The sequence below is a fragment of the Lygodium microphyllum genome, chromosome 22 (assembly GCF_053477565.2).
Source record: "Lygodium microphyllum isolate KBCC chromosome 22, Lygodium_microphyllum_v1.1.10, whole genome shotgun sequence".
NCBI classification, from domain to species: Eukaryota; Viridiplantae; Streptophyta; class Polypodiopsida; order Schizaeales; family Lygodiaceae; genus Lygodium; species Lygodium microphyllum.
This window is the reverse complement of record NC_141156.1, coordinates 11,425,793-11,449,363: the sequence shown is the minus strand read 5'-3', so window position 1 is coordinate 11,449,363 and position 23,571 is coordinate 11,425,793. Positions and strand designations below refer to the sequence as shown.

Genomic DNA, 23,571 nt, shown 5'->3' with positions numbered 1-23,571 from the left:
ATAAACCAATACCCAACCCCCATCTTGTATGGTTCTTGGTCTCAGTCTATGTCTTTTGTCAAACCGTTTCTTGTTATGTATCCTTGCTACCCTTAACTATGTAGTTGCTGCCTTTATGTCTTCTGACTTTCTTTCCAACTATCTAATGCGTAAGGCCAACAACTCCTCTCAATTCAACTCCTCCTCCCAAGGTAACACACTCTATGTGATAGTCATCTCTTCTATTTGTTAGATATGATCACTGCCCCACCCTCATTAGGTGCTACCAATGATCCATGGTGCTCAAAGTTGTAAGGCCCCCATTATGAGGAGAAGCCAAGTGTGAGCCCGGACATTGGTGGAGTCCTGACTTGTATATCAGATGAGGTCTATGTGACCGGATGGCAAAAAGGTGACCATTGTGGGTCTAATCTTTGGGTTAGATGGAGTGGTTAAGCTGGTAGCAACTCGAGGCGCATTGCCCGATGGTAAAGGGAATATTCCTTGGAATATTCCCTGGCCGACTAGTGGAGGCTCATATGGTAGGTCGTCAGTAGGCCGACCTAATGACCTTCGCGGGCTATAAAAGCTAAACCCCTTCGCAGCCATCACTCACTCATCTTTCACCCAGTCAGAGTTGTTATTCCAGCTAGTCTTAAGCTCTTCACCTATCTTCTCTCTAGATCGCCATCTAAGCTTCACACAGTGGAAGCGCACGGGTGGACAGAGCTATCTTTGTATCAGTTGTTTGGAGTTAAAGAATTTACTGATTCTCCTCTTATCTGTTGTGTACTCTCTATCTCTTTCTCAGATTCTGTTCGCTGCGCCGTGTAATATTTTACACTATTGACATGATAGGTTTTTGACCATACATCAATATTCTGCAGGCATATATCCTGTAACAGCACTATGAGTTGTTCTCTCAACCCACAAAGCATAAGGGAGCAATCGTGGCCTTTCTTTTATCTTCTCTCCACATGCTTTTGCCAATGCCTTTACAATAGGTGGATGACCTCTTTCACTTTTGCCATTTCCTTCAGGGTTATAGGCTGAAGTTAAAGCAAGATTTTTCCCCAACTGTGCAAAGAAATCATGAGCTTCATCTGCATCCAACTCACCCCTATCTACTATAATTTTTCCCACAGCCATATCGACAAAAGATCTCTTCTAAGAGAAAAGTACATACAGCATTTGTCGTCTTAGTATGTAGAGCTCTCCCTTCCACTTGATTAGTCAAGCCTTCATGAGCAAGCACAAGATACCTCATTTGCCAAAGACATGTAGGCATTGTGACCAAATCCATCACCCACTTAAAATGAAGAGACAATGGATATGTGGGTTGCAATCCATCCCGATGTCTCATAGTTGAATACATTTGACATGTCGTACGTGTTTCCACAAAGTGAGCAACATCCTTATACATACCCTGCCACCAATATCTTTCTTTGATCTTTATAAAAGTACCCCAAACACCTCTATGACCAACCCACAAACTTTCATGAAATTCTTGCATTACTTTTACTTGTGAAGCTCTGTCACCCAAAACTCGCAATGGCATACCCTGTTTCTTTTTAGCATGTTTCCATAAGTATCCATCTTTTAAGAAAAATCCATAGGCTTTCCTCTTGATCTTCTTAAACTCCTCATCTAACCATTCATTTCTCTTTGTTAATGTACTGAGATATTGATGAATTCTCAGCCATTTTCCTGCATATTTGTCTTCCAGAAACACTTCTGCACAAGATGCAAAACATCTAAAGTGCCTTCTCTTTGTTGTCCAAGCTTCTGTTAATGCTGTAGCAACACTTTGCATTACTAAATTCACTCTTGCAACATAATTTTCAACCATAAGAAAGTCATCTTCTTCCTCCTCATCCATCATCCCATCTTCATTCTCATAACGTGCTCAAGATAACATGTCTGCACTGGGTTATCTCTTCCTACAATGTGCTTAAATTCAAGGTTCAAAGATTTGATGTATGCAATCCACCAGAGCATAGAAATATCCGGGGTAGCACAACTAGTAATCATATCCAATACTGGCAAACAATCAGTCTCAATGACTATATGAGCACCCATAAAATACTCCTTATCACATTTAAGGGCTGTCACAATTCCCCATAATTCTCTTTTTACCTATGGATATCTTCTCTGTCGTTCAGTCAATACTTTTGCACCAAAGCATATTGCATATCTTTGCCCTTCCTCATCATCTTGCCCAATTGCCCATCCAATCCCGATTGGGCTTGTATCAACAGTAATAATGATAGTCTTTCCATGTGAATAGTCACCCTTTCTCAATGTTGGAGCAGATTTTAAGAGTTGCTTCAATTTCTTCATTGCTTTCTAATGCTTCCTTTCCCAATGAAATTTTTTACGTTTCCTTAGAAGCTGATAAAGAGCATCAGCTACATGTGCAAAGTGAGGAATCCATATCAAATAGAACACACATGCACCCAAGAATCTACGGACCTTTGATACATTCGTGCATACATCTCACATTCTATCAATCCCATCTATTTTTACTGGTGATGGACTTCGCCCATAAGGCCCACACATATTCCCACCAATCAAAACCTCCTCAATTCCAAAGACTGAGAAAGAGTTAAATGCACCTCTTCTAGACGTGTCAAAATCCTCTCACAATCCACAATATGATCTGCAACAAACTCTCTGCATCCATGAGCATCCATCTCTTCATTCTTTTCATCCACTGCACACCCTTTTATTGGACCATCATCCAAGAAGGGCATAGTCAATTGTGGTATAAAATCCTTGAGTACCCTATTCATAGCATTTGTCATGTGTGCCACTGAGTTTATTGCACCCTATGGGAGAGTACACATCCGTACTAACCCCAAAGGAGTCTTCATGGTTGTGATATCCCTACTTTCAATTGCAAGCTGAAACTGATCATACCCCGAGTAAAGATCACCCAAAGAATAGATTGCTCTGCCTTCAGAAGCCTCTGCAAATTTATCAACCGCAGGACCTGCACCCACATTTCTTATGGTCACGTTAATGACTGGTTGCATGTCTTGAATAAATCTCAAAGCCCCATTCTTTTTGGGCACAGTAAACCAAAGATTTGAGTACATGGCTAAAGAAGGCTCCAAGATCTTCATGCGAATCTTTTCATTTAGCAAATCCATCAGCTTTGGCAAGTAAGCTTTAGGCAATGGAATAGGCCTCAAGTTCCATGGTACATGTGGCACAGTAAATATGACCATAGGAAAGATAGCATTTGGATCCATGCAACCTATTTCACTTGGTTAAAATTCAAATGCCTTCCCATGTCTAGCCAACATCTACATAAAACAGTTTCTCTCAACAGGCAAAAGAAACCCTTATGCACCAACTTTCAATTCCTGTAATGTTTCATATGTAAACTGATGACCTATATCTTTAGGATCCCGTAAGCTTGTCTGCCTTGACACTTTTTCATACATACCCTCACTCTCTGGTGGAAGTGGCAAAGCAATTGGTTTCACCTTTTTGTCAATTGTCTTATACTTTGTTTCCACAAGTGCTTAAGCCCATTGTAATTCTTCCTGCTGAGCAAACAATGCTATAACATCATACATATCCAAAGAACATATTGACAACACTCTATTTTTAGACTCATTTTCCGTATGTATAGTTGTTGAAATTTCAGCCATAGTGTCAATAATATTCATCCCATAAAAGATGTCTAAAATGCCATCATTTTCAATTAACATCCCCAAAGATCTCAGTTTCTTAATAACCCGTTTCATAGATATGCGTTCATCCCTACACATAGCTTCCATAGGCTTAAACCAACATGAACTGTTTGCTGTAAACTGAGAATTACCAATAGTAAATACATGCTTCATTTCATAAAGAGGCGAGTACACCCTCTGATCAACACTACTGTAGCCCCGCATTATAGCAGTGCTTAATGAAAATATAGGTCTTTGAATTCCCTTGCGCCATTTGGAACCAAAGGAGTCTCTTGAAGCGTATCACAATCTCTAGGATGATTAACACAAACAATAAGAAATTGGACTGCTTTCCTCCCATCTTTGCTTCTAACTCTTGCATAAGCAGAACCATCATCAAGTATCTTTGTTTCCATATGCACACCTATAATATAGGGTTGTCCCAAAATCACTGCATATGAGGAATTATCTTGTACAAAGAAGTGTTGCTCTTCTTGTACGTCACCAATCGTCACTTTTACATTAGGACATGCAGCATAGAGCTCCCTTGAAGAATCATTTGCAGTCCTCATACGCCAACCATGATCAGTGTCCACAGGCCATGCACCATTTTCATACAATCCCCGCTCAATGACATTTATCTCAAACCCATGGTCAAGTAAAGCAACACAAGGAGTTTCACGCTCCCCTATTTTCACTACCATTTCAGTGGTAGCTCTAGCCCAATGATTTCTTGTGTAGTGACTTCAAGGAATAAATCCTAGAGTCTCTTCTCTATATTGTTGCATTTGCCTTACTCCACCATGCATATTGCTATAAGACAATGCATTTTTATCCACTTTATTCTCTTTTTCCCTTGATGTCCATTGATTAGTAGCATCCTGCATAGACAATCTTGTACTTACTTCATGCTCATATTCAGCCGAATACCCAACAAACTAGTTTCCTCTTCAAATTGTAGCAATGCACTAGTGGTATCACCAAGAAACTAACGCTTCCTTTTAATTATGTCAATGATCTCATCATGAAATTCTTGCTTGGCAATGCCAAGCACCTCTCTCAAGGTAAATTCCACCCGACTATTTAAGATCCATTCTTTAAGAACCTTCTTAAGATTTGTGGCTGTCTCAATGTCAGATTGCATCTTATATCCTAGTTGTTTGCCCTTCTTTTTGCCCTCTTGTTTGTTATCCTGTTTTTTCTTTTGACTGACCTCTTCCATATCATGCTCAGGAGGTGGCTGATTTGCAGCTTTAGGCTGATCTATACTTCTTTTTGTAATTCTTTTAGATGTCGCTGCAATATCTTCATCTCTTTTTCATTTTTCTTTCACAAGTACATCCGTGTTTTGTACCTTTGCTAAATATGCATACACTGAATATGCATCTACCGGTGATTCCCAACCAATTATGCAACCAATGTCTTGCCTTGCATGAGACATTTCACTATCAGTGATCTTTCTCTTTTCAGCTACATGTAAAGCATGTGTCCATATTTCAGCCTTTTGACCAACCATCACTTGGCCATGCATTTCTATCCAACTGTAGACCAAAAGAAAAAGCATGTACCGCTACATAAGTATTTCACACAGCCAAGTCTTCCAACAACTTCTGCATACCTCCCTTTTCAAAATTCAAAGCAAGAGGCAATCCTGTTTCTTATGCATGGATCTGGCCATCTTTCCAAAAGATAAGCTGTGGTGCCAAGGCCTCCTGATAGGCAGCACAATCCTTTCTCTTGTGCTACAAACTGTCACACCACATACATCTTTTTCCAGGCTTAGGGGCTACTGCCCGTCCCCTTTCCTCTTGTCCTTTTTCATCCAATTTTGCAACCTTCAATTGAATATCGCGCATCCCTTTGACATGCAATCTTTCTCTTCTTCTATGTTTCTTCACAAGTGCAGTAACAGCTTCCTTGACATGTCGCCACTCTGTTTTCAAACCTAACTTTGTAGTTTAATCCTCCAAAAAATCATCAAGCTTCTCTTGAAGCCCAGGATCAGCTGCCTGTAGAAACAATTCAATTTTTTAACTTGCAAGAGCTTGTTGCTGCAAGATCCAACTGCTCAAATCTACTTTTCTATTCTCTTAAAAATTATGTAGCCACAAGACCGTTATTGGGTTGTATAACCCACTCCTGAAAAGTCTTGCACGTAATCAAACTAGTGTCCTCAATGTAAAATTCTTCCCTGAGTGTCTTCTTGAAGGCTACCCAGTTAGCATCGTGCAAGTATAATTTAGTAATCCATGCTTTCAGTTCATGAACAGTAACACGTACAAAATATCAGTTCCATGCAGATTGAGCCACTCCAAAGAATTCCATCTTCTGAGCATAGGTATGTACATATGCATATACATTCCTGCCATTGAATAACTTCACCTCACGCTCAACTGCTTGCAAAGCATTCATCACAACACTTTCTGTTTGAGTTGAAGCTTGCATCACCTATTGTTATTGTTGTACATGCATAAGCATATTCATATTTTGCACCAACTGTTGCAAAACATCACTGGAGATTGTATTTGAAGGTTCTCCCATCTTATCTTTCCTTCTTCTATGACAACCTTTCACGTCTGGTTCACCAATGTCAGAGGGGTTTTTGTCGAAAGGTCGAATCCACCAGGGATCAGAAGTAGAAGGAAGTAGAGATAGGAGATGGAAGAGAGATAGAGAATACTGAAGTGGTAAACATGACAAAAACAAATCACAATGAATTGAAACAATATGTATTGAAAGAACCTGGAATCTTTGCTCTACTCAGAAGCAAACTCCAGGCATTAGTTCTCCTGGAGCTCCTTCGTAGACCAAAAACGTGGATCAGAAAAATCAACTCTTTCTCTGCTGCTCAGAAAAATCAATCTGTCCTTCTTGTGAAAATCACCTAATTGGCTGAAAAAGCAACTAGCTTTTTGCATGCCATCCTAATCTAAGATATTTTTCTAAATTTTTTCGAATTTTAACAATAAATAATATAAAAAATAGACTAAAATTATCCAAAAATCTAGTATTTTTGGATAATTCATGCAACTCGCACTAGTACTAATGGTTCAGATCACATTGACTCTCTAGATCAATAGAGAAGTCGGATGATGATGCATTCCATAGATTTTCACACTATGTCGTGATAACATCATGACAACACGATTAGTGAATTTCCTCCAACCTTGGTAAGCAGCCTCAAGATCTTGCCCTTCTCCCTTGTATGCAAGAGATACCTTCACCGAAATGCGGATCTTAGAAAATACCAGGGCTTGTGAGATTTGGGCTTATGGGAGGGCTTGTGAGAATGGGGCTTTTCTTATGGGAATGAGGCTTTTACGAGGAAGCTTGTGGGAATGGAGCTTTTCGAAAAAGCTTATGGGAATGGGGGCTTTACGAGAACTTGCGGAAAGGAGCTTTGCGAGGGCTTGCCGGAATCGGAGCTTTATGAGGGCTTGCCGGAATTTGGGTTTTTGCGAGCAGGCTTGTGGGATTTGGGGCTTCTATGAGCCCGATTTAAAAACTGGGGAGGGTGGGTAGGAACAAGGCCCAAGCCTTATTCTTTTAGAAGCTTCTTAGAGAAGCTTCTGACCTTCCAGGATCCATGTGGGTAATGCTTGAGAGGGGAGGGGGGGGGGGAGAATATTAACGAAGACATGGTGATTATAATGATGGAGAGGAGGATTGTAATGGCGGCAGCGCGGCTGTGTCGGCAGCTGGTGGCGACCTTGATGCTCCTCCACAACAGGTGGCAGCCCTCACGTAGCACGGTGGCAGCTATGGTAGCCTATCCTCCTTTCCTCCACGCAGCCCTCCCTCTTTTTTTTTTCTTTTTCCAAGGCTAAGGGGGGGGTTTATAGCCCAAGGGAGGGGAGAGGGGAGCCACCACGTGGTTGGTGCATGGCTCTCCCCCCATACACCCAACTCACCACATCTCCTCCTTCTCCCATTCCCTTCCCTCCAGCCATACATTGGCTAGGGGAATTAGTAAAAAAAAATTACTTTATTATCATAATTATCCATTTTTCCCCCTTCAAAAAGGGTGTTTTCCTGCACTTAGGTAGTTTTGAAACCCAGTTCAAATTCACAATGCGGAGGCCTAGTTTTTGCATGTGCAGGGTACGAATTAACTATCGGTAAATACAATGCGGGAGATTACCTTACACAGGTTTTACGCGGCATGCGGGGAGTCAAGTTTGGTAATATTTTTGAGCGGGAATATTACAAATCCGAATCATGTACTTGATGACCAGCAAAATTGTAATGCCTAGGCAAGGAGTCCTTGAGCTACAGCCTGATAGAATCCTAGATGTTAGAGTAAGGCATTTGAGGTCAAGGACCTTGAGAGAATACCTCATCTAGTGAAAAGATTATCTCAAAGAGGATGCCACCTGGATAGATGAAGGTACTCTCAATCAATAATACCCCCAAGTCTTCTCGAGATGAGGATATCTCGATTCCTGTAAGGGGGAGAGGATGTAATATACCCCCCCTTAATTTTTTTTTCTAATTTTAATGCAAAATTTTTTTATTCCTCTCTCTCCCCGCTGACAGCACGTCGGGGAGAGAGAGAGAGAGGGAGTGAAGTGTGTGTTCAAGGGGGCATGCAACCCCCAAGTGGGAGGGGGGTGGTGGCCATCTTCCCCCCCTCCACCATATAAGGGAGGCTCCCCCTCCTCCTTGCGCTAAGCGCGGCAGGTCGTTCCCCCCCTCGTGCTTTGCCACTTCCCCCCTCCATTGCGGCAACCATAGGAGACTCCCTCCTTGGTCTAGGTAGCGCCCCCTTAGTCATTTGCAGCTAGGTCCTATCCCCCCTTGTGCTTCGCCACCTCCCCCCCTCCATTGTCGCAACAGGCGGAGACCCCCCCCCCCCCCAGCGACTTTTGTTAGGACACCCCCCCTCCTCATTTGTCAGGCAAAGACACCCCCGTCTCGCCTGGGCTTTCGTCAAGAACCCCCTTCCCCTCCTCGTTTGTTAGGCGAAGACACCCCCCCATGAAGAGAGAGAGAGAGAGAGAGAGAGAGAGAGGAGAGAGAGAGAGAGGGAGAGAGAGAGAGAGAGAGAGAGAGAGAGAAGAGAGAAGAAGAAGAAGAAGAAGAAGAAGAAGAAGAAGAAGAAGAGAAAGAAGGAGAGAAGAGAGAAGGAGAAGAAGAAGAGAAGAAGAAGAAGAAGAGGAAGAAGGAGGGAGAAAGGGAAGGAGAATAAGAGAGAGAGCATAAGAGAAGGAGGGACAGAGGGAAGGAGAAGAAGAGAAAAAGAAGAAGAAGAGGAAAAAGAGAGAGAGAGAAGAAGAGAAGGAGAGGGAGAGAGGGAAGGAGAAGAAGACAAGGAGAGGGAGAGAGAGAAGGAGAAGAAGAACAGAAGAAGAAGAAGAAGAGGGATAGAGAGAGTGGGGGAAGGAGAGAAGAAAAGAAGAAGAAGAGGGAGAGAGAGAGAGAAGGAGAAGAGTAGAAGAAGAAGAAGAAGAAGAAGAAGAAGAAGAAGAAGAGAGAGAGAGAGAGAGAGAGAGTTGGTGAGTAGAGAAGGTGTTGAGAGCCGTGTTTGAGGAGCCGGTTCGAGAAGCCATCTTTTTTCAAGCCACCCCCTCATCGGCGAAGGTCACCTTACTCATGACCTTTCCTTTCCAAGCTTGTCATCTTGAAGGCCCGTTAAGGTGCGGACTATCCAAACTCCTCATGGTAAATGGCTCCCAAAAAGAGAGTTACGGGAAGTGTAAGTGCTAGAGCTACCAATGGTACCATTAATGCGAGAGAGCTGAGCAAAGTGACCAATGCAACAAATGGCCCTACGATCACGAATCAAACCCAAGTTCTTTTGATATCCTAAGATTTATAATTAATTCTGTATTATTTCAAGAAGAAGAAATAAAGTGGTAGTTACATGCATGGAACAAGAACGAGCCTTAGGATTTTTGTTTACTCCAAGTGATAGGTTGCATGCATGAAATGGTAGAGCATGGAGTTCGCATAAGTTTATATGCATAGAATGATAGCTTTTACACACATAGAATGATAAGGTTTTTGCATTATTTCACATAAAATAATACTTTTAAACTAGTTCAGTGCATGAATAGCCATCTAGAATTCATGCTTCGCAAATGTGGTTAAAATAAACACATGAAATGTTAGTTCCGTTTATAGGGTGCAATTGCACTAATGGATAGAAACCTAGACTTTCATATGTGCAAGGCACATGAGATCCAGTGCATTAGGATTAAGTATTCATTTCTAGGTATTAAGAGAGTTAAAGGTCATTTAGGATATACTAATATATTAAACGCACTATGTGCATGATGGGTAAGTTTGATTGGAAAATTCTGCATAGTACCACACTAAGAGAGATGGAAGGGACGCATGCATCTAGATTGTATCTTGAAGGCCTAGATGAAGAGTCTTGAGTTTCCAAGTGTGTTAACTGAACTTGGTTGGAGGGAGATGAGTAAAGAATTGGAAGAATAAAAGACCCTTGGTTGGGTTGTGAATAAGGCATGTCCATTGCCTTGGATTGTCCAGTTAATGCTTTGAGTACAGTTAAGATACCATAAGGTAAAACCCAAGGAAAAAAGCCAGTCAAAATAAGTTAACTTACCAAGAACATTTGCTTGCATGATCTTGTTTGAGATTATTGGGATCTCACTAAGTCGCAAATGATCCAGGATCGGATGCTGGGAGCATCCGAAAAAAAGAAATCATACCTGAGTAGTTAGTCGTGCAAACGGCCTCTCAAATGTTCGGATTGTACACTTAGGTACATTATTTGTACTCCTTTTCTCAAGGAACTAATTTAAGGAAAAACACTTAATACTTCAAGTTAAAAGCTTGGAGGGAGAGGTAGGAACAGTTACCTCCGACTGTCTGCCTGGACCTATCCAAGGGGGTTGTTAGCTGCGCTGGGTATATGGACCTAGCCCGCCGCAAGAGGTCTCTTCGCGGATGCTGCTTGGAGCAAGAGGACGCTTGGGTGCCATGGGAGGCTCTAGCTATAAATTCCTTGCCTTCAAATCCTGCAAAAGAGGCCGACGTGACTCAAGATGGGGTTTCGAGGCCTGTGTACTAGTCTACAAGCGAAACTTGGAGCAACACTCTTGTAGGTTGCTGGGATAGCCTTCGGGCATGATACTTGATGTACTCTAGGATTATGATAAATAAAGATCAGATATTTGAGAAAATGAAACTTGCTTGACATTTTTTTTGTGTAAGTGCCTAAGTTATGTGAAGGAACCAGTGATTAAATGGATTAATTAAGGAAGCTTCTTTTGCATGTCAAATGTAATGTGGTAGGTAATTAGATAACTAAGCAAACTGAGGAAAGTGCAGTGGACGTGACTTGAGTCCATCCTACGGAAGGGTGGTCCTGGTTAGCTCGAAACTTTTCTCAAAAGACGAGATAGCCAGACTATGAAGACCTAGCATCAGTAGATTTAGAATCTCGATTTATGCTATTTTGGGGTAAAGGAATGGGACTATGCCCTATGGCAGAGAGGTTGAGCTTCGCATCCCTCTTGTTTTCCATTCTCCATGAATCAAGTGCAGCATGAATCTGCTTCGACTCTGTTGTTCCCACACAAAGTGGTTCATTTGGAGCTCGAGGAGACCTTCATGATAAAAAAGAAACCTTGACTTCAGGTTGATCCTAAGTGGGAATGGCTAGACACTTCCACTCGGGGCAGACTCAGGAAGACCTAGATCGCAAACCCTATGACATTCCTTGTGAGTGCCAGCAGGCAGAGCTTTCTAGACCCTCTTCTCGATGGGTTGCTAAGACGTGTCACACAAGCGGACGAGCGGACATCTTACACTATTCTTGTAATCAAATCTCTCCTTATTTCACAACCTAAAGTCTTTGAGATTTTCCAGTACACTTTGTATATTCTTCAACCTTCACTTATGCCACTAAATGCAAACAGCTAAGTGCTCCTTTCTAGACATATTCTACTACTGATCCGGGTTTTTAAAAACCCGGATTACTACCACAAAATTTGGCCAAAGCTCCTATCAAGAGCTTACCATATCACTTTGGGTTTACTCTTCAAGCACTAGGTATGCTACATTGCTTCTCGATTATGATAACTCTAGCAAATGGGGGGAACAAGTTCTTAGGAGGCATGTTAATGTAAAGGGTAAAAGGAATGGTTATCTTAGTGAAGATGAAAATGGATTACACCTAGGAGTTGAGTGAGTGCATAGATTTTTCAAAGGACTAGCCTCCAACTACACATGGGCTCCATTTGCATCACTAAGATTTGGAATCTAGCACCATCATTAGAGGACACCTCACCCTAGCACACAAGTCAATATCCACATCATGGTATCACTTGGATCTTGCACAAAAGCTTACAAGCATGGACCCCTTCTGTCACATGCTTATATGTATTTATGTATATATGGGAGATTAAAGTCAAAGCAGCTTTTGGAAGCCATTTTTATAATCTCAATAACTCCCAAGGAAAAGCTTATTTCAAGAAAATTCCCACAATGCCCGATTGATTTCTACCTGGTCTACAAAGTTGCAGAAAAAACTTTTTTCAAATTCTTCACAGATTTGAAGTTACGAAGGCGCAGACTGCTGGTTATATGCAATTTGCTTCTCTCCTTCACCACACCAACTTTCCACTCTATCCTTCTTGTAAATATATTATAATAATGTGCTTTGGGAACCCACCTCTTGTAATCTAGCTCCATTTCTCTATTTTGTCTACCACCACCCTTGGCTTCTTGCATGATGACCAAGGTGGGGACTTGTCCCATCCACTATTCTCCATATTTTCAAAGATGCCATACATCATCTAGGATTATGTTAATCAAGAAGATTAGCTTAATCTAATCCCTCATGGAGGCTATATAAAGAGCCCATGGAGAATGAAGAGGGGGGAGGAAGGAGAATGACAAGTCCATGAGAGCACTCTAGAATACCCTCGTGCTAGTCCATCTCTTTGAGGTGAGCTATGAGTGAGTTCTTTTATTATGTAGCATAATGGCAAGCTTTCTCTACCTCTTCTCCTATTATCTCCCTCTCTTCCCATCTTCTCATTCCATGTAGCATAATGGCAAGTTTCCTCTACCTCTTCTCCTCTTGTCTCCCTCTCCTCTCCTCTCTCTCTCTCATATTCTAATATGTGGTCTAGTACATATATTCTCTCTTGTAAATTTGTGTCTTGGTTCTCTTGATTCTCTTTGAGAAAAGGGATGTCCTAGACCATCCTCCCTTTGGCTAGGTGGTGCCTCTCTTTAGTTCTCTTAGTGAGGATTGGAGGTTGGATGGGTAGGAGACAACCCGTTCATCATTTCAGCTCTCACTACCAAGGTAAAACCCTAGGGTGTGCAGTTATAAAAATTCATCTATATAATATGCCTTTAAAGGATATTAAAAAATTAATTTCTTTGCATGCTATAGAGCAATAAAATGACCCCTTTTAATTTACTAAACTTATAAGTTTTTTCTCGAATTATAACTTGAAATTTTCTTTTGTAAATATAATCTTATAAATTTTACTAAACAAAATACCATTTTCTTTGACCTCACATGGTATCTTACATATTCTATAAGGTGGACTCCATGGGGGTAAAACACTCCAAGTGTACAAACTTCTATCGTCATAATTGAATTTTTTCCATACATTGACTCTAAAGGCATATAACTGTAACATTCTCGATTTTCTAAAAACATGCATTCTTCATATGAATTGCCTCTTAGGAGGCCAAAAGGATAATTCATGGGGGAATAATGGCAATTTTTTTAAATTAAGTATCCCTCTCTCCTCTAGCTGACTGTCGTGCTAGAGCAGAAGGGAATAGCAAGGGCAATTAAGCTCCTTGCTGGGGTTCGCAAGGGGGTGGAGGCCATGTGTAATGGCACGTGGAGGAAGGGAGGTACCTCTCCCTCTTCCTATATAAACCTTGTAAGGCAGAGAGACAAGACGATGAGCAAAAAGGAGGGCTAGAACGTGACGCTGCCGTGGAGAGGGAGATTGAGGCCGCTAGAGCTCCTGCTTCCGCATCGCCGCCTGAGGCAGAGGTCGCTCCAGTGCCGTCCACATTGCTATCGCCTGCAAGCCCTTAGTCAATTCCTCTCGCACCACGTGGGATCTCCAGGAAGTTCCTAGAAGCTTTAGAAGCTTCTTAGGAAGCTTCTAAAGCCCCCTTCTTGTGGGCTTCCAGAAGCCCTCTCTAAGTGGGTTTTGTATCCCCCCCCTCGAGATCCAAAAAAGCCCCCTTCACATGGCTTTAATAAGCCTTACTCTCAAAATATTTTTCTACCCCCCTCCTCGGGATTTAAACCCTCCCCGTTGGTTTTTTTTTCCCCCACAAAATGCTTTAGGGTCCTTTAAGCCCCTTTCATATTGCAAGCCCCCTTAATCCTTTCTTGTGGGCCTTCTTCAAAACCCCCTTTCCCATGTTGTCCCATCCAAGCTTTTATAAGCCCATTAAGTTCTTTTTCCCCCCTCGCATTCTTACACAAAGGTTCATCTTAACCTCGGGGTCCCTTAGAACCCCCTTTCTATTGGCCTTCACAAACATCCTTTTCCCCCTTAGGTTCCCCACAAGTTCTCATTAGCCAAAATTAAGGAGGAAACCTATAAAGCTTTCTAAAGTCGACTCTGAAAGACGGTGCAATCGGTCACAAAGGGAGTTTCGCATTCGAAGAAGATCGGCCAAGATCATAAATCTGCATTCAAGATAGAAAGGCCGCATTCACGATAGCTCCTAAGAAAGCACAAGGCGCAACCGCTACAGGATCTCCTAATATCCATGTGGACATTTCACCACAAGTCCAGGTTCCTCTTTCTAAATTTGATTAATGTCGTAATATTTCAGTTATGCATGAATCATTTGAGGAATAAGGATGCATGATTTTTCGATTGAAAATACTTTGGCTAATAGATCACAATTGAGGGATTCGGTCATTAGTATTTTTTTCAATAAAACGAACAAAATAAAGTGAGCATAAGATTCCTATGCATTTCTAGCAAGTGGGTTTCAAGCATTGCAAAGAAATGAAATTAGATTAATTAATGTCCATTTTTACAAAACGGAATTATGATAGTACACTTCGATTAAGCATGGAAGAAATAAACTGCATATCACATTATTGGACATCTTTTTTGAAATGATTCTTAAAGAAAGTTACTAGCAACCGTAGGAAATTGCTACGGCTGCATGAAGAAGATTTAACTCTAGGCAAGTGGCCTAAAAACTCAAATCAACGAAAGGTTGTATAAGTTCTACATACGACAAATTCATTTGAAAATGAAAGTAGAAAAAGGTTGCATGCTTAAACATAAAATCCTAAAGCCTAGTAGCATGAATCTTGTTTGCATGTTATAGGGTGATCAATTGGAATTATGCTATAACTTAACCTATGCTTTGATCTTAACCCAAAAAGTTAGGGTTTGTAAATCAACTTATATGTAGGCAATGAATCATGTGGTTACGGAAATGGTAGCGTAATTATCTTTAAGAATAGACAAGTTAAATTGGTTTAAACCTAAACACCTAAAAACTGCGAGAGATTCGTTTAGGAAGGGTTAATTCAATGCAACATATCCCAAAGAGCTAACTAGGATTTAACACGTTGAGGACGTGACCTAGTCGCTTTTATTGCCAAAGCTGAAACTCCTATACCCTAAAGACTTTCCCACATTCACTGAATGTAGGGATAGTAGGACATACTTGCGAGAAATGATCTAGGGTTTTACCCTAAGGATCTCTCGCTAAAAAGATTGAACTCGGTTTGAACTTGGAACCCTAGGACCGACAATGTCAAGCCTAATGCAATCAAGAACGGATGGTTATATCTAATCATGATTTCGTGATTATAAGACTCCATTCGATGGGTAAATAGTCCCATAGATTTGATGCGACACTTGTGCAACAAGTTGTAGATTCGCTTGATCTTGTGATTTGATCACAAGGGAATGGCCAATTCCTCAGAATAAGATTGGTAGATTCTTACGCAAGTTATCTTGCAAGAAGATGAATAATCATCCTAATTTAGTACCTTTCTTGGGTAAAGTGACCAAGATATGGGGATTAGATATTTGGTTGGAAGCAAAAGACCAATCAGTAAATTGGAATAACATATGTACTGCTATTTGAACTTAAGATATTGATTAAGTCGGGTTAATAGGGTATGGCCCTAACCCAAGGATAAAGGGTTAACAAATAAACCCTTGAGGATCTTGCCAAGTTGCAATTGATTGCGGATCGAGTGTTGGATGCATTCGGAAAGAAGGATTTGCTCCTTAGAAATTGGCCAAATAACGACCAATGAAAATGATTGTGCTTGTAACAATTTTAAGAGCACTGTTTTACTTTGTTTGTTCAAAGAATTAAAGGATGAAAATATATCTAATGCTTCAGGTTGAAGGCATGAAGGGAGAGGTAACTTCAATTACCCCCGACTACCTGCCCGACCCTAACCAAGGGATTCTTAACCGCACCGGGTAGGTGGACCGAACACGCCATGAGAGGTCTCTCCGTTGAGCACTACTTGGAGCAGGAGGACATTTGGGTGCCAGAGGGGGCTTTGGCGATAAATCCCTCACCTTCTGGGCCTTGCACAAGAGGCCAACGTGACTTAGGATTGGATCTCGAGGCACACATACTAGTCTACAGGCATAATCTTGGATTTGCAATCCCTGTGGATTCCTAGATAACCTTTGGACAAATTATGGATAAGCCTATGGACTGGACTTTATGTATTTCAAAGATAAATATGATAACCTGTTGAAAAGGAACTTGTTTGACATTGCTTTTCTATGTCAAGTGCTATGATTACATGAAGGAACAAGTGGCTAACAGGCTAATTAAGGAAGCTGATTGATACATGTCCAACTAAATGTGTTAGGTAATTAATTAACTGAAACAACCTGAGGAAAGTGTGGAGGATGTGGCCATAGGCCCGTCTTACGGATGGGTGGTCGCGGTTGGCCGGGAACTTTTCTCAATCATGATGGACAGCAAGAAGATCGTTCAAAGGACACAAACAACAAGGGCACTGACCTAGAATCTAAGTTATAATAATCCTGATTTACGTTGTTTTAGGGGAACGCAATGGAACTATGCCTTATGGTAGAGAGGTCGAGCCTTGCATCCCTCTCGTTTCCCATTCTCCTTGAACCAAGTCCAGCATGAATCCACTTCGGACATGGCGTTTCTGCGTAAAGTAGTTTGTTCGAGTTCGACGCTAGTTGCCATTTAGGAAATGACCAATAGGGAAAACCTTGATTCAGGTCTGTCCTAAGTGGGAACGGCCAGAATACTTCCGCTACGTGGCAAAAGCGGAAAGTCCTAGATCGCAAAACCCATAACATTCCATGGGAGTTCCGGGTGGAGCTTTCTAGATATCCTTTTTGATGGAGTGCTAAGACATGTCGTGAAGACAACAGGTGGACACTTTAGAGTTGGTATTAGAGCGAACCAAAGAAGGATTGGTTTTTATGAAATCTTAATAAGATGAAGTAAAGCAAATGTTGTTGTTCCAAACATTTCCTTACTTTCAATGCTGTTTTGCAGAATTATGAAGATGGAACAGGTTCTTAGTGTTCCAAGTCATCTTTATGACTGCGATGCATTCCCCATATTATCAACAAAGGTTTGGGATGATGAATATCCTAGATCGTATTTATAATCCATTGCCTTTGTACATGAAACGAAGATGGACGGGTGCCTCAAGAATCTACTATGAGGAAGTGACCTGTATAATTCCCACTGACAGGATCAAGGTCGGAGGGTTGAGCTGAACTCATATCACTACAACAAAAAGGGTTCATAGAGCGCTTGTAGACACAATATTTGAATTGTGAAAAAAAATGGCGAAAGTGTTTATTAACGTGTCTATTTGCGCATCTACAAAATCGTGTCTAAAAGCGCACTTATGATCAGAGTTACACGCATACTTAGATGCGCCTATAGACACGCGTATAAAGGCGCTACGTAAATATATAATCATATTTATAAAAAAGTGGACATATTCATATTGTGCGTCTATACAAGCATGTATCTACGCGTCTAAAACTGCGTTTACTCTGAAAGTCTTTTACGAGAATAGACGTGCATTTATCCTGCAATTTAGACACGCTGATAGACACGCAAAACAGAGGTATGAAAAAAAAATCAGAGAGCATGTTGCAAGCCACATGCTCTCTGGTTTTTTTCCCCCCATCAACATCAAATTGTATGCTTAGGGAAAATAGAGAAAGATTATTTCGAAGATTGGATACTGAAAACAAAACAATGTATGTAGCACACGAAATTTCAAATATATAGATGAAACGTTTTTACATTATGAGTTCTAGTGCTTGTGACGTCATGGTCGCAAGCACTAGCTGAAAGTAATACATATCAAAAATGAAAATTACAAGCCAAGGGGAGGCATGCATGCATGGGGCTCCTCTATATCTCCTCCGAAGAGGCATCATCATCGCTACCACCACCGTTGCCTATGCCACTTCCATTGCCACCATCTCTACTGCTAGTCCCCCCTTCGCTATCCTCAACTGCATCAGGGTTCGCCTACACAAAGGATTAAGGTATATAAATACCATTACAAACAATAAATTAGAGTTATCTATACTTTTCATGCAAAAAATAAAACATACCTCTTCTAGTGGTGGAATCCTCATGTCGTGATTATATTGCTCCTCCGTGATGAGTCCCTCCTCATAGAAATGCTGCCAAGTGGATGCCCGGTTATGACCTCGATGGTAGCCTACCTCTCTAGGAGTAGGCATCCTACCAACGATATGATACTACAAAACAATTTGAACATACAACGTATTAAAAAACACTACATAATGAAGTGAAACAAATTACAAAATTTAATTTAAAAAAAGAAATCAAATAATACTTACAAACTCAGCCTCCCATGACTCCCTGCCACCCGATCCATAATGCGACATTCCCATGGTTGCCATCTAGATACGTCGCGCCTCTGCATGCTGACGACTTGTCATTTTCTTCGCTGCTCTCTTCTTGGCCTCTTTCCACTCCTTGTGGTGGCAATTGGGTGGTTGGCCATATCCAGGGCACCCCTGCTCTTGTCTCGGCAATGACTCCTTGGCGCGCGTCATAAGGTGAGACCTCTTGTTATGAAGCGCGTCTCTCACCTTTGACCATCCCCAATCATCTGAGAATCATGAATTCTCGGGATTAGGGTACCTTTTATGTACTGCATGCAGCACCTCTTGCCACAAACCATTTTTTTGGTGCTTGAAGGAAATCATGCAATCTTTGTATGTAGCATGCACGACACTCCTCAAGTAGGCTATCACTTCCCTCCCCTCAAAGTCATGCAAGATACCACCAACATCAGTGATAGAGTAGTACATTTGTGGAGGCTCACCTCTCTCATTTTCCAGTGAGGGTGATCGAGAGCCACCACCTAGGCAACCCCCACAAAGCCCTCAACCTCCTCATCCTCCCACACCACTCTCCCTCCTCCCTCGACATGCACTACCCTCTACCTCACTCGATACATGTGCTTCTGCAGATGTACGTGCTTCGACTGATCCATGTACCTCAGCTGATCCCTGTGTAGGCAAAGATGTGATAGGTGTCCCAAACATCACACTGAAAACCTCATCTGCAGTGGGAGGGTGACCAAGATAATTGGTCATCTCCCCCATGAATTGCTCCTTGTTGAATGGGGTGCTGGAGGATCCAAGATTCCACATCTACATAAGAAAAATCATATTACCCTATGTAGATAAATCATATTACGTACGTCTATACCTGTGTCTCTGTGCACATCTATACCTGCGTCTCTGTGAGCGCCTGTCAGTGCGTCTCTGTGGGCGTCTGTTAGTGCGTCTATTTCTGTGTCTATAGCTGCGTCTACACTGTCATCTGGATACGCTGACAGACGTGCACAGTTGCATCATTTCCTCTTAAATTTGCTTAAAAAACAAAGCTAAAAAACCTCCATAGATGACAAGATCCAGCATGTGAAGAGACAGAAGAGAGAGACAAATAAACAAAGAAACCAAACAAGATTGAGAGAGATAAAAAGAACTCACCTTCTTTGCTTGTTCCAACGAGTGGCGGTGGCTAGGTTGCAAGCTCCTTGTCCTCCTTCTCCCTTCCCTTGGTAAGTTGCTTCAATCTTGTTCTCTTCCTTGCTGTTTGGCTCTTGTTCTTTACTCTTTGGCTCTTCTTTCCTCCTGTCCTCTTTTTACTCGTATTTCCTTGCCTCATTGTCTTCATGAAGTGATAGATAGACACGAGTAGTGATGTCGAGCTCGAACTGCAGAAAATACGCAAAAAACGCAGGAAAGCACAGGTTTGAAAAGAAAGCCACAACTTTTTTAAATTTTTCTATACTTGCGTGGCGTGTCTGTCAGTGCGTGTAATAGCGTGTGTATATGCGCATATAATTCCTATTACACGTGCTTATAGACGCGCAGAAACAATTTAAGAAATCAATGCATGCATTTAGGGAATCAATTGACCTATGTGGTGACATATATAACAAAGCTTGAGGATAAGAGATAACACATTGGCAAGTCAATTGGCACATATATATGTAGTGACTTACTAGACCATCCCACTTACAATTGCATATTATCCCACTTACGTATCAATAGGTGGATAAAGCACGAATGGTTTTTAGCTAGAGAAAGATAATGCAATGAAGGTGTACATGAAAGAGATAGAGAAAGGCATATTATCCATCAATCAATCACAGATATGTGAGCTATAAGTGCACCTTGACATGATTGGAATAGCTTGCATATGCATAAGCCAACAGATTTACATCAATCTACTCATGCTATGAATTGGCATGCATGGCTAGGTTAAGTGCACAACATTAAATGAGACATGTGAGTGTATTGATCAGTTCTATATATATATATATATATATATTGCAAATGCAAAAGTCAACCTTTGATTTATATATACATCCAATCATCATGCCCTATCCAATCATGCCCTATTCAAAAAAATACTAGCTGTTAAGAGGTTTGGTCATATTCAGGTAACCTCTTGCTTGCATGATATGTTTTAAACTACTCAGAATCTTGGGAAATTTAAAGAAAATATAGGATTCTTTGCCACCCAAGCCTACCCTGCTTACCCTATTGTTGCTTGAGAGATTGTTGCAGGGGCTTCCCCCAATAATGAGGTCAATCTTTCCCACTACATCCACAATCTCAGCCAACTTATCATCAGTAAGATCTCTAACATCATCCTCCATTTGAAATCCGCCTGTTTGGAAGGTTTTGTTCCACTAGCTGGCTATTATGTTTTTGCATTTATCATTGATCTCCACAATAACAACAGCCTTCAAAATTATACCCAATTTGTGCAATGCCACTTCTTTCCCACCAAGGCTCGAGAATAAGGACAGAACTGTTAAACCTTGCGGATATAATCCTTTCAATGGTAAAAGACTGTACGCAATAGTATTGACCTGAAATGAGTTGCCTAATGCATCATACCGATCTGAAAGGGTAGAGTAGCCTCAAGTGTGGTCACGATCATATCCAAGCACCAACTCAATCTCATGGGGTTCAAGTGGGGCAGGTTGGCCTGGGTTGACCCAAACCAAGTTCCATATTTTGCATGCTAGGACAATCTCATGTTGAAGATAAGAAGGTATCTTGCTTTCTTTGTGGGAAGAAAATATTTTTTTTATCAATCCACATATAGTGCTAGGGGCACCCCGTGTGTTTATGCAATTCAGCTTCTCTCTCGGATCCCATGGGGGCCAAGACTTCTTTGTTTTCGGAAGCACCTCAAAGATTGTCATGGGAGCACGGGGAAGGATCAACCTTCTTCCATCTACTGGAAGGTTATAAACATACCACCTCAGCCTAAAGCATGCTGAAAAATATCTAGAGTCTCTTAACTCTAGATCTATGCCATTAAAATGCCATTTGATGGTCTCCCTCTTTGAATTGGGAACGTTCTCAACATTTTCAAAATAGAAAAAGGGAGGGCCTTCCATCAAACTATTCAATGATTTTGGCTTGCTTTTAAAAAAGCCAGGAATTCCAAACCCCATGCCCTTTTTGAACTTGAAGGGTGGGATAGAACCTAGATGTAGACATGATGTTTTTCCATTCATAGATTGAGTCCCGAGCCATAAAAAACTGGAGTCTTCACTGGCACTTTTATCCAAGTCTAGAGTAGGAGTAATGCTGATCTTTGTTTTAAGGCCCAAGTAAGTGTACCATAGCTTAAGGGCTCTTTCATCTACCCAGTATATTTTGCTACAAACACCTCATGAGGGTCCAGCATGTCTAGTTATTTGAACACCTCGTGAGGGTCCAGCATGTCTAGTTTGATCTTTTATCTTTTACGACTAGTGCACCTTATTCAATGCAGTTTGGTGTGAGGGTAAACATCTTCGAACTCAACGTATAGATGAAAAGAGAAATACCCAAGATTGTGGTGTCCTTGGTCACTTCAAGGATGCCAATGCTACTTCGAGTAATTATTAACTCTATTTTTTTAATTCAATGATTCAATGTGTATTCTTAATTCTATGGTTTTTTATCATGCGCACACCTGCATGCTCAAGAATTAATTTCAGGTGGTTAAATAATGATTAAATTTGGTTTTTAAATTATGTGAATAGCATTTTTAGGTGGTTAAATAATTGTGTGTCTGCTGGTGCGTCTATATTGGCGTCTATTTGCGTGGATATATAGACGCACAATTCGCGTCTATTTACATGCACGTTTACATGCACTTATAGACGCTATGATGGACGCGCCTGACTTTGTGCGTCTAACATGTATGTCTATGCCTCGTTTCTGTTGTAGTGTAAGTATATGTATATGAGAAAGTGACCTGTGTAATCCTCGCCAACAAGATCAAGGCATTAGGGCACCATGAGAAGAATGGGTTCCAAAGGAAAGGATACCTTGATCTTTCAATGACTTACTAATTCCTAAAGATCCATGACCCGAAACCATACTATTATCCAGTTCTTGTAGATAAATGTAATACGACATTATTCTCCCCAAACTAAATGTAAACAGTTTCCCTATCATCCCAAGAAATGTTGTATTCCGAAAGGGCTATGCCCATATGAATACAATAAGACTTATTTTTATCAATATCTATTATGTTCATGAGAATTGATAAGAAGTTAAGTGGTTAGATTGCTTGGTTGATAGTTGAAATGGAGATGAAATATAAATCGTAACGTTTAATGAGTAATAACGTTAAGAAACCTTTATCCAGGCACAACCCCAGGTACAGAATCCCAGTTTGTCTCCTACATCAAGTACTGCTGTAATCCAGGAGAAGAAGTTTCTTCTCAAGCAGATTAAGCCGCCTGAATTTGACGGGAGAGGCAGGTCCGTCCAAGCAAATGCTGAAATTTGGATTGAATCCATGGAGGATTACTTTGAAGTAGCCGGTACTACACCCGCCAATCAGGCTATGCTCGCCAAGCTAAATCTCATTGGCGAAGCCAGGGTTTGGTGGAAGCAATGGTACATAGATCAAGGGATCACGGAAGTATCCGTTACCTGGGAGAAGCTAAAGAAAGCTGTGCAGGGAAGATACTTACCACCTGCGTATCGCACGCAGAAAATGAATGAGTTCTACGAGCTAAAACAGCTGGGACTCACTCTTGACGCATACTACTCTAAATTTGTCTTACTTCTTAAGTATGTGCTAGAGATGAATATGACGCAGTAGGTGTCAACATTTTGTGCTGGTTTAAACCCACCAGTGAATACCCGTCTTGAATCTATGTGCCCATCAGATCTTCAGGATGCACTCATTTGAGCTGCCTCTATAATTTAGGAGGTGCAGGCTAGACCAAAAGGTAACAAAACTTGGTCTTATAATAATGATCCGAACAGAGGAACATTTAGGCCTCAAATGAAGAGAGTTCAAGGTCACAATCAGGGACAAAGAAAGAAAGCAAGGACTAACAATGTCAACAACTTTGTTCCTACTCAAAGTAATGGTC

At 41.2% G+C, this 23,571-nt stretch overlaps 1 pseudogene; it reads right to left on the bottom strand.

The window, feature by feature from the left end:
* Positions 1–20,586: 20,586 nt before the first annotated feature.
* LOC148016902 (DNA (cytosine-5)-methyltransferase DRM2 pseudogene) lies at positions 20,587–21,645 on the bottom strand (annotated as a pseudogene).
* Positions 21,646–23,571: the final 1,926 nt, after the last annotated feature.